We start from the raw sequence: 15,442 nt of genomic DNA on the forward strand, positions 1-15,442 counted from the left end.
GGGCGAGAGACATACAGTTAATACAAGAGAGAGAGGTCTGAAGGCGAGAGACATACAGTTAACCCATTCTGACCTGAGATCAGATTCATACGAGGTTTCCACTGGACACACACTGGTTTGATTAAACCCATTCTGACCTGAGATCAGATTAAAAAAATGTCAGTCGTTCTTCGATTTTTCAAAAAAGAGCAGACCTACAAGCTCGTATCGCGCCACGCGATATGAGCTTGTAGATCTGCTATTTTTCAATAGCTAAAGCATAACATGATGCCAACACCACAATGGGTGCCCGGTCAGAATGGGTTAATACAGGAGAGAGAGGTCTCTGAGGGCGAGAGACATACAGTTGATAAAGGAGAGAGAGGTCTCTGAGGGCGAGAGACATACTGTTAATACAGGAGAGAGAGGTCTCTGAGGGCGAGAGACATAGAGTTAATACAGGAGAGAGAGGTCTCTGAGGGCGAGAGACATAGAGTTAATACAGGAGAGAGAGAGATCTCTGAGGGCGAGAGACATACAGTTAATACAGGAGAGAGAGGTCTGAGGGCGAGAGACATAGGGTTAATACAGGAGAGAGAGAGAGAGAGATATCTGAGGGCGAGAGACATACAGTTAATACAGGAGAGAGAGGTCTCTGTGGGCGAGAGACATAGGGTTAATACAGGAGAGAGAGGTCTGAGGGCGAGAGACATACAGTTAACCCATTCTGACCTGAGATCAGATTCATACGAGGTTTCCACTGGACACACACTGGTCTGATTAAACCCATTCTTACCTGAGATCAGATTAAAAAAATATCAGTCGTTCTTCGATTTTTCAAAAAATAGCAGACCTACAAGCTCGTATCGCGCCACTCGGTGGCGCGATATGAGCTTGTAGATCTGCTATTTTTCAATAGCTAAAGCATAACATGATGCCAACACCAAAATGGGTGCCCGGTCAGAATGGGTTAATACAGGAGAGAGAGGTCTCTGAGGGCGAGAGACATACAGTTGATACAGGAGAGAGAGGTCTCTGAGGGCGAGAGACATACAGTTAATACAGGAGAGAGAGAGAGGTCTTGAGGGCGAGAGACATACAGTTAATACAAGAGAGAGAGGTCTCTGAGGGCGAGAGACATACAGTTAATACAGGAGAGAGAGGTCTCTGAGGGCGAGAGACATAGAGTTAATACAGGAGAGAGAGGTTTCTGTGGGCGAGAGACATAGGGTTAATACAGGAGAGAGAGGTCTGAGGGCGAGAGACATACAGTTGATACAGGAGAGAGAGAGAGGTCTTGAGGGCGAGAGACATACAGTTAATACAAGAGAGAGAGGTCTCTGAGGGCGAGAGACATAGAGTTAATACAGGAGAGAGAGGTCTCTGAGGGCGAGAGACATAGAGTTAATACAGGAGAGAGAGGTCTCTGAGGGTGAGAGACATAGAGTTAATACATCAGAGAGAGGTCTCTGAGGGCGAGAGACATAGGGTTAATACAGGAGAGAGAGAGAGATATCTGAGGGCGAGAGACATACAGTTAATACAGGAGAGAGAGGTCTCTGTGGGCGAGAGACATAGGGTTAATACAGGAGAGAGAGGTCTGAGGGCGAGAGACATACAGTTGATACAGGAGAGAGAGGTCTCTGAGGGCGAGAGACATACAGTTAATAAAGGAGAGAGAGAGAGGTCTTAAGGGCGAGAGACATACAGTTAATACAAGAGAGATAGGTCTCTGAGGGCGAGAGACATAGAGTTAATAACGGAGAGAGAGGTCTCTGAGGGCGAGAGACATTGAGTTAATACAGGAGCGAGAGGTCTCTGAGGGCGAGAGACATAGAGTTAATACAGGAGAGAGAGGTCTCTGAGGGCGAGAGACATAGAGTTAATACAGGAGAGAGAGGTCTCTGAGGGCGAGAGACATACAGTTAATACAGGAGAGAGAGGTCTCTGTGGGCGAGAGACATAGGGTTAATACAGGAGAGAGAGGTCTGAGGGCGAGAGACATACAGTTAACCCATTCTGACCTGAGATCAGATTCATACGAGGTTTCCACTGGACACACACTGGTCTGATTAAACCCATTCTGACCTGAGATCAGATTAAATAAATGTCAGTCGTTCTTCGATTTTTCAAAAAATAGCAGACCTACAAGCTCGTATCGCGCCACTCGGTGGTGCAATATGAGCTTGTAGATCTGCTATTTTTCAATAGCTAAAGCATAACATGATGCCAACACCAAAATGGGTGCCCGGTCAGAATGGGTTAATACAGGAGAGAGAGGTCTCTGAGGGCGAGAGACATACAGTTGATACAGGAGAGAGAGGTCTCTGAGGGCGAGAGACATACAGTTAATACAGGAGAGAGAGAGAGAGGTCTTGAGGGCGAGAGACATACAGTTAATACAAGAGAGAGAGGTCTCTGGGGGCGAGAGACATACAGTTAATACAGGAGAGAGAGGTCTCTGAGGGCGAGAGACATAGAGTTAATACAGGAGAGAGAGGTCTCTGAGGGCGAGAGACATAGAGTTAATACAGGAGAGAGAGGTCTCTGAGGGCGAGAGACATACAGTTAATACAGGAGAGAGAGGTCTGAGGGCGAGAGACATAGAGTTAATACAGGAGAGAGAGGTCTCTGAGGGCGAGAGACATAGAGTTAATACATCAGAGAGAGGTCTCTGAGGGCGAGAGACATACAGTTAATACAGGAGAGAGAGGTATCTGAGGGCGAGAGACATACAGTTGATACAGGAGAGAGAGGTCTCTGTGGGCGAGAGACATAGGGTTAATACAGGAGAGAGAGAGAGGTCTTGAGGGCGAGAGACATACAGTTAATACAAGAGAGAGAGGTCTCTGAGGGCGAGAGACATACAGTTGATACAGGAGAGAGAGGTCTCTGAGGGCGAGAGACATACAGTTAATACAGGAGAGAGAGGTCTGAGGGCGAGAGACATAGAGTTAATACAGGAGAGAGAGGTCTCTGTGGGCGAGAGACATAGGGTTAATACAGGAGAGAGAGAGAGGTCTTGAGGGCGAGAGACATACAGTTAATACAAGAGAGAGAGGTCTCTGAGGGCGAGAGACATACAGTTGATACAGGAGAGAGAGGTCTCTGAGGGCGAGAGACATACAGTTAATACAGGAGAGAGAGAGAGGTCTTGAGGGCGAGAGACATACAGTTAATACAAGAGAGAGAGAGGTCTCTGAGGGCGAGAGACATACAGTTGATACAGGAGAGAGAGGTCTCTGAGGGCGAGAGACATACAGTTAATACAGGAGAGAGAGAGAGGTCTTGAGGGCGAGAGACATACAGTTAATACAAGAGAGAGAGGTCTCTGAGGGCGAGAGACATACAGTTGATACAGGAGAGAGAGGTCTCTGAGGGCGAGAGACATACAGTTAATACAGGAGAGAGAGAGAGGTCTTGAGGGCGAGAGACATACAGTTAATACAAGAGAGAGAGGTCTGAAGGCGAGAGACATACAGTTAACCCATTCTGACCTGAGATCAGATTCATACGAGGTTTCCACTGGACACACACTGGTCTGATTAAACCCATTCTGACCTGAGATCAGATTAAAAAAATGTCAGTCGTTCTTCGATTTTTCAAAAAATAGCAGACCTACAAGCTCGTATCGCGCCACGCGATATGAGCTTGTAGATCTGCTATTTTTCAATAGCTAAAGCATAACATGATGCCAACACCACAATGGGTGCCCGGTCAGAATGGGTTAATACAGGAGAGAGAGGTCTCTGAGGGCGAGAGACATACAGTTGATAAAGGAGGGAGAGGTCTCTGAGGGCGAGAGACATACTGTTAATACAGGAGAGAGAGGTCTCTGAGGGCGAGAGACATAGAGTTAATACAGGAGAGAGAGGTCTCTGAGGGCGAGAGACATACAGTTAATACAGGAGAGAGAGGTCTGAGGGCGAGAGACATAGGGTTAATACAGGAGAGAGAGGTCTCTGAGGGCGAGAGACATAGAGTTAATACAGGAGAGAGAGAGATCTCTGAGGGCGAGAGACATACAGTTAATACAGGAGAGAGAGGTCTGAGGGCGAGAGACATAGGGTTAATACAGGAGAGAGAGAGAGATATCTGAGGGCGAGAGACATACAGTTAATACAGGAGAGAGAGGTCTCTGTGGGCGAGAGACATAGGGTTAATACAGGAGAGAGAGGTCTCTGAGGGCGAGAGACATACAGTTAATACAAGAGAGATAGGTCTCTGAGGGCGAGAGACATAGAGTTAATAACGGAGAGAGAGGTCTCTGAGGGCGAGAGACATAGTGTTAATACAGGAGAGAGAGGTCTCTGAGGGCGAGAGACATAGAGTTAATACATCAGAGAGAGGTCTCTGAGGGCGAGAGACATACAGTTAATACAGGAGAGAGAGAGGTCTCTGAGGGCGAGAGACATAGAGTTAATACAGGAGAGAGAGGTCTCTGAGGGCAAGAGGCATAGAGTTAATACAGGAGAGAGAGGTCTCTGAGGGCGAGAGACATACAGTTAATACAGAAGAGAGAGGTCTCTGTGGGCGAGAGACATAGGGTTAATACAGGAGAGAGAGGTCTGAGGGCGGGAGACATACAGTTAACCCATTCTGACCTGAGATCAGATTCATACGAGGTTTCCACTGGACACACACTGGTCTGATTAAACCCATTCTGACCTGAGATCAGATTAAAAAAATATCAGTCGTTCTTCGATTTTTCAAAAAATAGCAGACCTACAAGCTCGTATCGCGCCACTCGGTGGCGCGATATGAGCTTGTAGATCTGCTATTTTTCAATAGCTAAATCATAACATGATGCCAACACCAAAATGGGTGCCCGGTCAGAATGGGTTAATACAGGAGAGAGAGGTCTCTGAGGGCGAGAGACATACAGTTGATACAGGAGAGAGGTCTCTGAGGGCGAGAGACATACAGTTAATACAGGAGAGAGAGAGAGGTCTTGAGGGCGAGAGACATACAGTTAATACAAGAGAGAGAGGTCTCTGAGGGCGAGAGACATACAGTTAATACAGGAGAGAGAGGTCTCTGAGGGCGAGAGACATAGAGTTAATACAGGAGAGAGAGGTTTCTGTGGGCGAGAGACATAGGGTTAATACAGGAGAGAGAGGTCTGAGGGCGAGAGACATACAGTTGATACAGGAGAGAGAGGTCTCTGAGGGCGAGAGACATACAGTTAATACAGCAGAGAGAGAGAGGTCTTGAGGGCGAGAGACATACAGTTAATACAAGAGAGAGAGGTCTCTGAGGGCGAGAGACATAGAGTTAATACAGGAGAGAGAGGTCTCTGAGGGCGAGAGACATAGAGTTAATACAGGAGAGAGAGGTCTCTGAGGGTGAGAGACATAGAGTTAATACATCAGAGAGAGGTCTCTGAGGGCGAGAGACATAGGGTTAATACAGGAGAGAGAGAGAGATATCTGAGGGCGAGAGACATACAGTTAATACAGGAGAGAGAGGTCTCTGTGGGCGAGAGACATAGGGTTAATACAGGAGAGAGAGGTCTGAGGGCGAGAGACATACAGTTGATACAGGAGAGAGAGGTCTCTGAGGGCGAGAGACATACAGTTAATAAAGGAGAGAGAGAGAGGTCTTAAGGGCGAGAGACATACAGTTAATACAAGAGAGATAGGTCTCTGAGGGCGAGAGACATAGAGTTAATAACGGAGAGAGAGGTCTCTGAGGGCGAGAGACATTGAGTTAATACAGGAGCGAGAGGTCTCTGAGGGCGAGAGACATAGAGTTAATACAGGAGAGAGAGGTCTCTGAGGGCGAGAGACATACAGTTAATACAGGAGAGAGAGGTCTGAGGGCGAGAGACATAGAGTTAATACAGGAGAGAGAGGTCTCTGAGGGCGAGAGACATAGAGTTAATACATCAGAGAGAGGTCTCTGAGGGCGAGAGACATACAGTTAATACAGGAGAGAGAGGTCTCTGAGGGCGAGAGACATACAGTTGATACAGGAGAGAGAGGTCTCTGTGGGCGAGAGACATAGGGTTAATACAGGAGAGAGAGAGAGGTCTTGAGGGCGAGAGACATACAGTTAATACAAGAGAGAGAGGTCTCTGAGGGCGAGAGACATACAGTTGATACAGGAGAGAGAGGTCTCTGAGGGCGAGAGACATACAGTTAATACAGGAGAGAGAGGTCTGAGGGCGAGAGACATAGAGTTAATACAGGAGAGAGAGGTCTCTGTGGGCGAGAGACATAGGGTTAATACAGGAGAGAGAGAGAGGTCTTGAGGGCGAGAGACATACAGTTAATACAAGAGAGAGAGGTCTCTGAGGGCGAGAGACATACAGTTGATACAGGAGAGAGAGGTCTCTGAGGGCGAGAGACATACAGTTAATACAGGAGAGAGAGAGAGGTCTTGAGGGCGAGAGACATACAGTTAATACAAGAGAGAGAGGTCTCTGAGGGCGAGAGACATACAGTTGATACAGGAGAGAGAGGTCTCTGAGGGCGAGAGACATACAGTTAATACAGGAGAGAGAGAGAGGTCTTGAGGGCGAGAGACATAGGGTTAATACAGGAGAGAGAGGTCTGAGGGCGAGAGACATACAGTTAACCCATTCTGACCTGAGATCAGATTCATACGAGGTTTCCACTGGACACACACTGGTCTGATTAAACCCATTCTGACCTGAGATCAGATTAAAAAATGTCAGTCGTTCTTCGATTTTTCAAAAAATAGCAGACCTACAAGCTCGTATCGCGCCACTCGGTGGCGCGATATGAGCTTGTAGATCTGCTATTTTTCAATAGCTAAAGCATAACATGATGCCAACACCAAAATGGGTGCACGGTCAGAATGGGTTAATACAGGAGAGAGAGGTCTCTAAGGGCGAGAGACATACAGTTGATACAGGAGAGAGAGGTCTCTGAGGGTGAGAGACATACAGTTAATACAGGAGAGAGAGAGAGGTCTTGAGGGCGAGAGACATACAGTTAATACAAGAGAGAGAGGTCTCTGGGGGCGAGAGACATACAGTTAATACAGGAGAGAGAGGTCTCTGAGGGCGAGAGACATAGAGTTAATACAGGAGAGAGAGGTCTCTGAGGGCGAGAGACATAGAGTTAATACAGGAGAGAGAGGTCTCTGAGGGCGAGAGACATACAGTTAATACAGGAGAGAGAGGTCTGAGGGCGAGAGACATAGAGTTAATACAGGAGAGAGAGGTCTCTGAGGGCGAGAGACATACAGTTGATACAGGAGAGAGAGGTCTCTGTGGGCGAGAGACATACAGTTAATACAAGAGAGAGAGGTCTCTGAGGGCGAGAGACATACAGTTGATACAGGAGAGAGAGGTCTCTGTGGGCGAGAGACATACAGTTAATACAAGAGAGAGAGGTCTCTGAGGGCGAGAGACATACAGCTAATACAGGAGAGAGAGGTCTCTGAGGGCGAGAGACATAGAGTTAATACAGGAGAGAGAGGTCTCTGAGGGCGAGAGACATACAGTTAATACAGGAGAGAGAGGTCTCTGTGGGCGAGAGACATAGGGTTAATACAGGAGAGAGAGAGGTCTGAGGGCGAGAGACATAGGGTTAATACAGGAGAGAGAGGTCTCTGAGGGCGAGAGACATAGAGTTAATACAGGAGAGAGAGAGAGATCTCTGAGGGCGAGAGACATACAGTTAATACAGGAGAGAGAGGTCTCTGTGGGCGAGAGACATAGGGTTAATACAGGAGAGAGAGGTCTCTGAGGGCGAGAGACATAGGGTTAATACAGGAGAGAGAGGTCTGAGGGCGAGAGACATACAGTTAACCCATTCTGACCTGAGAGCAGATTCATACAAGGTTTCCACTGGTCTGATTAAACCCATTCTGACCTGAGATCAGATTAAAAAAATGTCAGACGTTCTTCGATTTTTCAAAAAATAGCAGACCTACAAGCTCGTATCGCGACACTCGGTGGCGTGATATGAGCTTGTAGATCTGCTATTTTTCAATAACTAAAGCATAACATGATGCCAACACCAAAATGGGTGCCCGGTCAGAATGGGTTAATACAGGAGAGAGAGGTCTCTGAGGGCGAGAGACATACAGTTGATACAGGAGAGAGAGGTCTCTGAGGGCGAGAGACATAGAGTTAATACAGGAGAGAGAGGTCTCTGAGGGCGAGAGACATAGAGTTAATACAGGAGAGATAGGTCTCTGAGGGCGAGAGACATACAGTTAATACAGGAGAGAGAGGTCTGAGGGCGAGAGACATAGGGTTAATACAGGAGAGAGAGGTCTCTGAGGGCGAGAGACATAGAGTTAATACAGGAGAGAGAGAGATCTCTGAGGGCGAGAGACATACAGTTGATACAGGAGAGAGAGGTCTCTGTGGGCGAGAGACATAGGGTTAATACAGGAGAGAGAGGTCTCTGAGGGCGAGAGACATAGAGTTAATACAGGAGAGAGAGGTCTCTGAGGGCGAGAGACATAGAGTTAATACATCAGAGAGAGGTCTCTGAGGGCGAGAGACATACAGTTAATACAGGAGAGAGAGGTCTCTGAGGGCGAGAGACATACAGTTGATACAGGAGAGAGAGGTCTCTGAGGGCGAGAGACATAGAGTTAATACAGGAGAGAGAGGTCTCTGTGGGCGAGAGACATAGGGTTAATACAGGAGAGAGAGGTCTCTGAGGGCGAGAGACATAGGGTTAATACAGGAGAGAGAGGTCTGAGGGCGAGAGACATACAGTTAACCCATTCTGACCTGAGATCAGATTCATACGAGGTTTCCACTGGTCTGATTAAACCCATTCTGACCTGAGATCAGATTTAAAAAATGTCAGTCGTTCTTCGATTTTTCAAAAAATAGCAGACCTACAAGCTCGTATCGCGCCACTCGGTGGCGCGATATGAGCTTGTAGGTCTGCTATTTTTCAATAGCTAAAGCATAACATGATGCCAACACCAAAATGGGTGCCCGGTCAGAATGGGTTAATACAGGAGAGAGAGGTCTCTGAGGGCGAGAGACATACAGTTGATACAGGAGAGAGAGGTCTCTGAGGGCGAGAGACATACAGTTAATACAGGAGAGAGAGGTCTTGAGGGCGAGAGACATACAGTTAATACAAGAGAGAGAGGTCTCTGAGGGCGAGAGACATAGAGTTAATACAGGAGAGAGAGGTCTCTGAGGGCGAGAGACATAGAGTTAATACATCAGAGAGAGGTCTCTGAGGGCGAGAGACATACAGTTAATACAGGAGAGAGAGGTCTCTGAGGGCGAGAGACATACAGTTGATACAGGAGAGAGAGGTCTCTGAGGGCGAGAGACATACAGTTAATACAGGAGAGAGAGAGAGAGGTCTTGGGGGCGAGAGACATAAAGTTAATACAAGAGAGAGAGGTCTCTGTGGGCGAGAGACATAGGGTTAATACAGGAGAGAGAGGTCTCTGAGGGCGAGAGACATAGAGTTAATACAGGAGAGAGAGGTCTCTGTGGGCGAGAGACATAGGGTTAATACAGGAGAGAGAGGTCTCTGAGGGCGAGAGACATAGGGTTAATACAGGAGAGAGAGGTCTGAGGGCGAGAGACATACAGTTAACCCATTCTGACCTGAGATCAGATTCATACGAGGTTTCCACTGGTCTGATTAAACCCATTCTGACCTGAGATCAGATTAAAAAAATGTCAGTCGTTCTTCGATTTTTCAAAAAATAGCAGACCTACAAGCTCGTATCGCGACACTCGGTGGCGTGATATGAGCTTGTAGATCTGCTATTTTTCAATAGCTAAAGCATAACATGATGCCAACACCAAAATGGGTGCCCGGTCAGAATGGGTTAATACAGGAGAGAGAGGTCTCTGAGGGCGAGAGACATACAGTTGATACAGGAGAGAGAGGTCTCTGAGGGCGAGAGACATACAGTTAATACAGGAGAGAGAGGTCTTGAGGGCGAGAGACATACAGTTAATACAAGAGAGAGAGGTCTCTGAGGGCGAGAGACATAGAGTTAATACAGGAGAGAGAGGTCTCTGAGGGCGAGAGACATAGAGTTAATACATCAGAGAGAGGTCTCTGAGGGCGAGAGACATACAGTTAATACAGGAGAGAGAGGTCTCTGAGGGCGAGAGACATACAGTTGATACAGGAGAGAGAGGTCTCTGAGGGCGAGAGACATAGAGTTAATACATCAGAGAGAGGTCTCTGAGGGCGAGAGACATACAGTTAATACAGGAGAGAGAGGTCTCTGAGGGCGAGAGACATACAGTTGATACAGGAGAGAGAGGTCTCTGAGGGCGAGAGACATACAGTTAATACAGGAGAGAGAGAGAGAGGTCTTGGGGGCGAGAGACATACAGTTAATACAAGAGAGAGAGGTCTCTGTGGGCGAGAGACATAGGGTTAATACAGGAGAGAGAGGTCTCTGACGGTGAGAGACATAGAGTTAATACAGGAGAGAGAGGTCTCTGAGGGCGAGAGACATAGAGTTAATACATCAGAGAGAGGTCTCTGAGGGCGAGAGACATACAGTTAATACAGGAGAGAGAGGTCTCTGAGGGCGAGAGACATACAGTTGATACAGGAGAGAGAGGTCTCTGAGGGCGAGAGACATAGAGTTAATACAGGAGAGAGAGGTCTCTGTGGGCGAGAGACATAGGGTTAATACAGGAGAGAGAGGTCTCTGAGGGCGAGAGACATAGGGTTAATACAGGAGAGAGAGGTCTGAGGGCGAGAGACATACAGTTAACCCATTCTGACCTGAGATCAGATTCATACGAGGTTTCCACTGGTCTGATTAAACCCATTCTGACCTGAGATCAGATTAAAAAAATGTCAGTCGTTCTTCGATTTTTCAAAAAATAGCAGACCTACAAGCTCGTATCGCTACACTCAGTGGCGTGATATGAGCTTGTAGATCTGCTATTTTTCAATAGCTAAAGCATAACATGATGCCAACACCAAAATGGGTGCCCGGTCAGAATGGGTTAATACAGGAGAGAGAGGTCTCTGAGGGCGAGAGACATACAGTTAATACAGGAGAGAGAGGTCTTGAGGGCGAGAGACATACAGTTAATACAAGAGAGAGAGGTCTCTGAGGGCGAGAGACATAGAGTTAATACAGGAGAGAGAGGTCTCTGAGGGCCAGAGACATAGAGTTAATACATCAGAGAGAGGTCTCTGAGGGCGAGAGACATACAGTTAATACAGGAGAGAGAGGTCTCTGAGGGCGAGAGACATACAGTTGATACAGGAGAGAGAGGTCTCTGAGGGCGAGAGACATACAGTTAATACAGGAGAGAGAGAGAGAGGTCTTGGGGGCGAGAGACATACAGTTAATACAAGAGAGAGAGGTCTCTGTGGGCGAGAGACATAGGGTTAATACAGGAGAGAGAGGTCTCTGACGGTGAGAGACATAGAGTTAATACAGGAGAGAGAGGTCTCTGAGGGCGAGAGACTTACAGTTAATACAGGAGAGAGAGGTCTGAGGGCGAGAGACATAGGGTTAATACAGGAGAGAGAGGTCTGAGGGCGAGAGACATAGAGTTAACCCATTCTGGCCTGAGATCAGATTCATACGAGGTTTCCACTGGACACACACTGGTCTGATTAAACCCATTCTGACCTGAGATCAGATTTAAAAAATGTCAGTCGTTCTTCGATTTTTCAAAAAATAGCAGACCTACAAGGTCGTATCGCGCCACTCGGTGGCGCGATATGAGCTTGTAGGTCTGCTATTTTTCAATAGCTAAAGCATAACATGATGCCAACACCAAAATGGGTGCCCGGTCAGAATGGGTTAATACAGGAGAGAGAGGTCTCTGAGGGCGAGAGACATACAGTTGATACAGGAGAGAGAGGTCTCTGAGGGCGAGAGACATACAGTTAATACAGGAGAGAGAGGTCTTGAGGGCGAGAGACATACAGTTAATACAAGAGAGAGAGGTCTCTGAGGGCGAGAGACATAGAGTTAATACAGGAGAGAGAGGTCTCTGAGGGCGAGAGACATAGAGTTAATACATCAGAGAGAGGTCTCTGAGGGCGAGAGACATACAGTTAATACAGGAGAGAGAGGTCTCTGAGGGCGAGAGACATACAGTTGATACAGGAGAGAGAGGTCTCTGAGGGCGAGAGACATACAGTTAATACAGGAGAGAGAGAGAGAGGTCTTGGGGGCGAGAGACATACAGTTAATACAAGAGAGAGAGGTCTCTGTGGGCGAGAGACATAGGGTTAATACAGGAGAGAGAGGTCTCTGAGGGCGAGAGACATAGAGTTAATACAGGAGAGAGAGGTCTCTGAGGGCGAGAGACATACAGTTGATACAGGAGAGAGAGGTCTCTGAGGGCGAGAGACATAGAGTTAATACAGGAGAGAGAGGTCTCTGTGGGCGAGAGACATAGGGTTAATACAGGAGAGAGAGGTCTCTGAGGGCGAGAGACATAGGGTTAATACAGGAGAGAGAGGTCTGAGGGCGAGAGACATACAGTTAACCCATTCTGACCTGAGATCAGATTCATACGAGGTTTCCACTGGTCTGATTAAACCCATTCTGACCTGAGATCAGATTTAAAAAATGTCAGTCGTTCTTCGATTTTTCAAAAAATAGCAGACCTACAAGCTCGTATCGCGACACTCGGTGGCGTGATATGAGCTTGTAGATCTGCTATTTTTCAATAGCTAAAGCATAACATGATGCCAACACCAAAATGGGTGCCCGGTCAGAATGGGTTAATACAGGAGAGAGAGGTCTCTGAGGGCGAGAGACATACAGTTGATACAGGAGAGAGAGGTCTCTGAGGGCGAGAGACATACAGTTAATACAGGAGAGAGAGGTCTCTGAGGGCGAGAGACATAGAGTTAATACAGGAGAGAGAGGTCTCTGAGGGCGAGAGACATACAGTTAATACAGGAGAGAGAGGTCTGAGGGCGAGAGACATACAGTTGATACAGGAGAGAGAGGTCTCTGAGGGCGAGAGACATACAGTTAATACAGGAGAGAGAGAGAGGTCTTGGGGGCGAGAGACATACAGTTAATACAAGAGAGAGAGGTCTCTGAGGGCGAGAGACATACAGTTAATACAGGAGAGAGAGGTCTCTGAGGGCGAGAGACATAGAGTTAATACAGGAGAGAGAGGTCTCTGTGGGCGAGAGACATAGGGTTAATACAGGAGAGAGAGGTCTCTGAGGGCGAGAGACTTAGAGTTAATACAGGAGAGAGAGGTCTCTGAGGGCGAGAGACATACAGTTAATACAGGAGAGAGAGGTCTGAGGGCGAGAGACATAGGGTTAATACAGGAGAGAGAGGTCTGAGGGCGAGAGACATAGAGTTAACCCATTCTGACCTGAGATCAGATTCATACGAGGTTTCCACTGGACACACACTGGTCTGATTAAACCCATTCTGACCTGAGATCAGATTAAAAAAATGTCAGTCGTTCTTCGATTTTTCAAAAAATAGCAGACCTACAAGCTCGTATCGCGCCACTCGGTGGCGCGATATGAGCTTGTAGGTCTGCTATTTTTCAATAGCTAAAGCATAACATGATGCCAACACCAAAATGGGTGCCCGGTCAGAATGGGTTAATACAGGAGAGAGAGGTCTCTGAGGGCGAGAGACATACAGTTGATACAGGAGAGAGAGGTCTCTGAGGGCGAGAGACATACAGTTAATACAGGAGAGAGAGGTCTTGAGGGCGAGAGACATACAGTTAATACAAGAGAGAGAGGTCTCTGAGGGCGAGAGACATAGAGTTAATACAGGAGAGAGAGGTCTCTGAGGGCGAGAGACATAGAGTTAATACATCAGAGAGAGGTCTCTGAGGGCGAGAGACATACAGTTAATACAGGAGAGAGAGGTCTCTGAGGGCGAGAGACATACAGTTGATACAGGAGAGAGAGGTCTCTGAGGGCGAGAGACATACAGTTAATACAGGAGAGAGAGAGAGAGGTCTTGGGGGCGAGAGACATACAGTTAATACAAGAGAGAGAGGTCTCTGTGGGCGAGAGACATAGGGTTAATACAGGAGAGAGAGGTCTGAGGGCGAGAGACATAGAGTTAACCCATTCTGACCTGAGATCAGATTCATACGAGGTTTCCACTGGACACACACTGGTCTGATTAAACCCATTCTGACCTGAGATCAGATTAAAAAAATGTCAGTCGTTCTTCGATTTTTCAAAAAATAGCAGACCTACAAGCTCGTATCGCGCCACTCGGTGGCGCGATATGAGCTTGTAGGTCTGCTATTTTTCAATAGCTAAAGCATAACATGATGCCAACACCAAAATGGGTGCCCGGTCAGAATGGGTTAATACAGGAGAGAGAGGTCTCTGAGGGCGAGAGACATACAGTTGATACAGGAGAGAGAGGTCTCTGAGGGCGAGAGACATACAGTTAATACAGGAGAGAGAGGTCTTGAGGGCGAGAGACATACAGTTAATACAAGAGAGAGAGGTCTCTGAGGGCGAGAGACATAGAGTTAATACAGGAGAGAGAGGTCTCTGAGGGCGAGAGACATAGAGTTAATACATCAGAGAGAGGTCTCTGAGGGCGAGAGACATACAGTTAATACAGGAGAGAGAGGTCTCTGAGGGCGAGAGACATACAGTTGATACAGGAGAGAGAGGTCTCTGAGGGCGAGAGACATACAGTTAATACAGGAGAGAGAGAGAGAGGTCTTGGGGGCGAGAGACATACAGTTAATACAAGAGAGAGAGGTCTCTGTGGGCGAGAGACATAGGGTTAATACAGGAGAGAGAGGTCTCTGACGGTGAGAGACATAGAGTTAATACAGGAGAGAGAGGTCTCTGAGAGCGAGAGACATAGAGTTAATACATCAGAGAGAGGTCTCTGAGGGCGAGAGACATACAGTTAATACAGGAGAGAGAGGTCTCTGAGGGCGAGAGACATACAGTTGATACAGGAGAGAGAGGTCTCTGAGGGCGAGAGACATACAGTTAATACAGGAGAGAGAGAGAGGTCTTGGGGGCGAGAGACATACAGTTAATACAAGAGAGAGAGGTCTCTGTGGGCGAGAGACATAGGGTTAATACAGGAGAGAGAGGTCTCTGACGGTGAGAGACATAGAGTTAATACAGGAGAGAGAGGTCTCTGAGGGCGAGAGACATAGAGTTAATACATCAGAGAGAGGTCTCTGAGGGCGAGAGACATACAGTTAATACAGGAGAGAGAGGTCTCTGAGGGCGAGAGACATACAGTTGATACAGGAGAGAGAGGTCTCTGAGGGCGAGAGACATAGAGTTAATACAGGAGAGAGAGGTCTCTGTGGGCGAGAGACATAGGGTTAATACAGGAGAGAGAGGTCTCTGAGGGCGAGAGACATAGGGTTAATACAGGAGAGAGAGGTCTGAGGGCGAGAGACATACAGTTAACCCATTCTGACCTGAGATCAGATTCATACGAGGTTTCCACTGGTCTGATTAAACCCATTCTGACCTGAGATCAGATTTAAAAAATGTCAGTCGTTCTTCGATTTTTCAAAAAATAG

Source organism: Protomyctophum parallelum (assembly GCF_964188405.1).
Source record: "Protomyctophum parallelum genome assembly, chromosome: 4".
Taxonomy (NCBI): domain Eukaryota; kingdom Metazoa; phylum Chordata; class Actinopteri; order Myctophiformes; family Myctophidae; genus Protomyctophum; species Protomyctophum parallelum.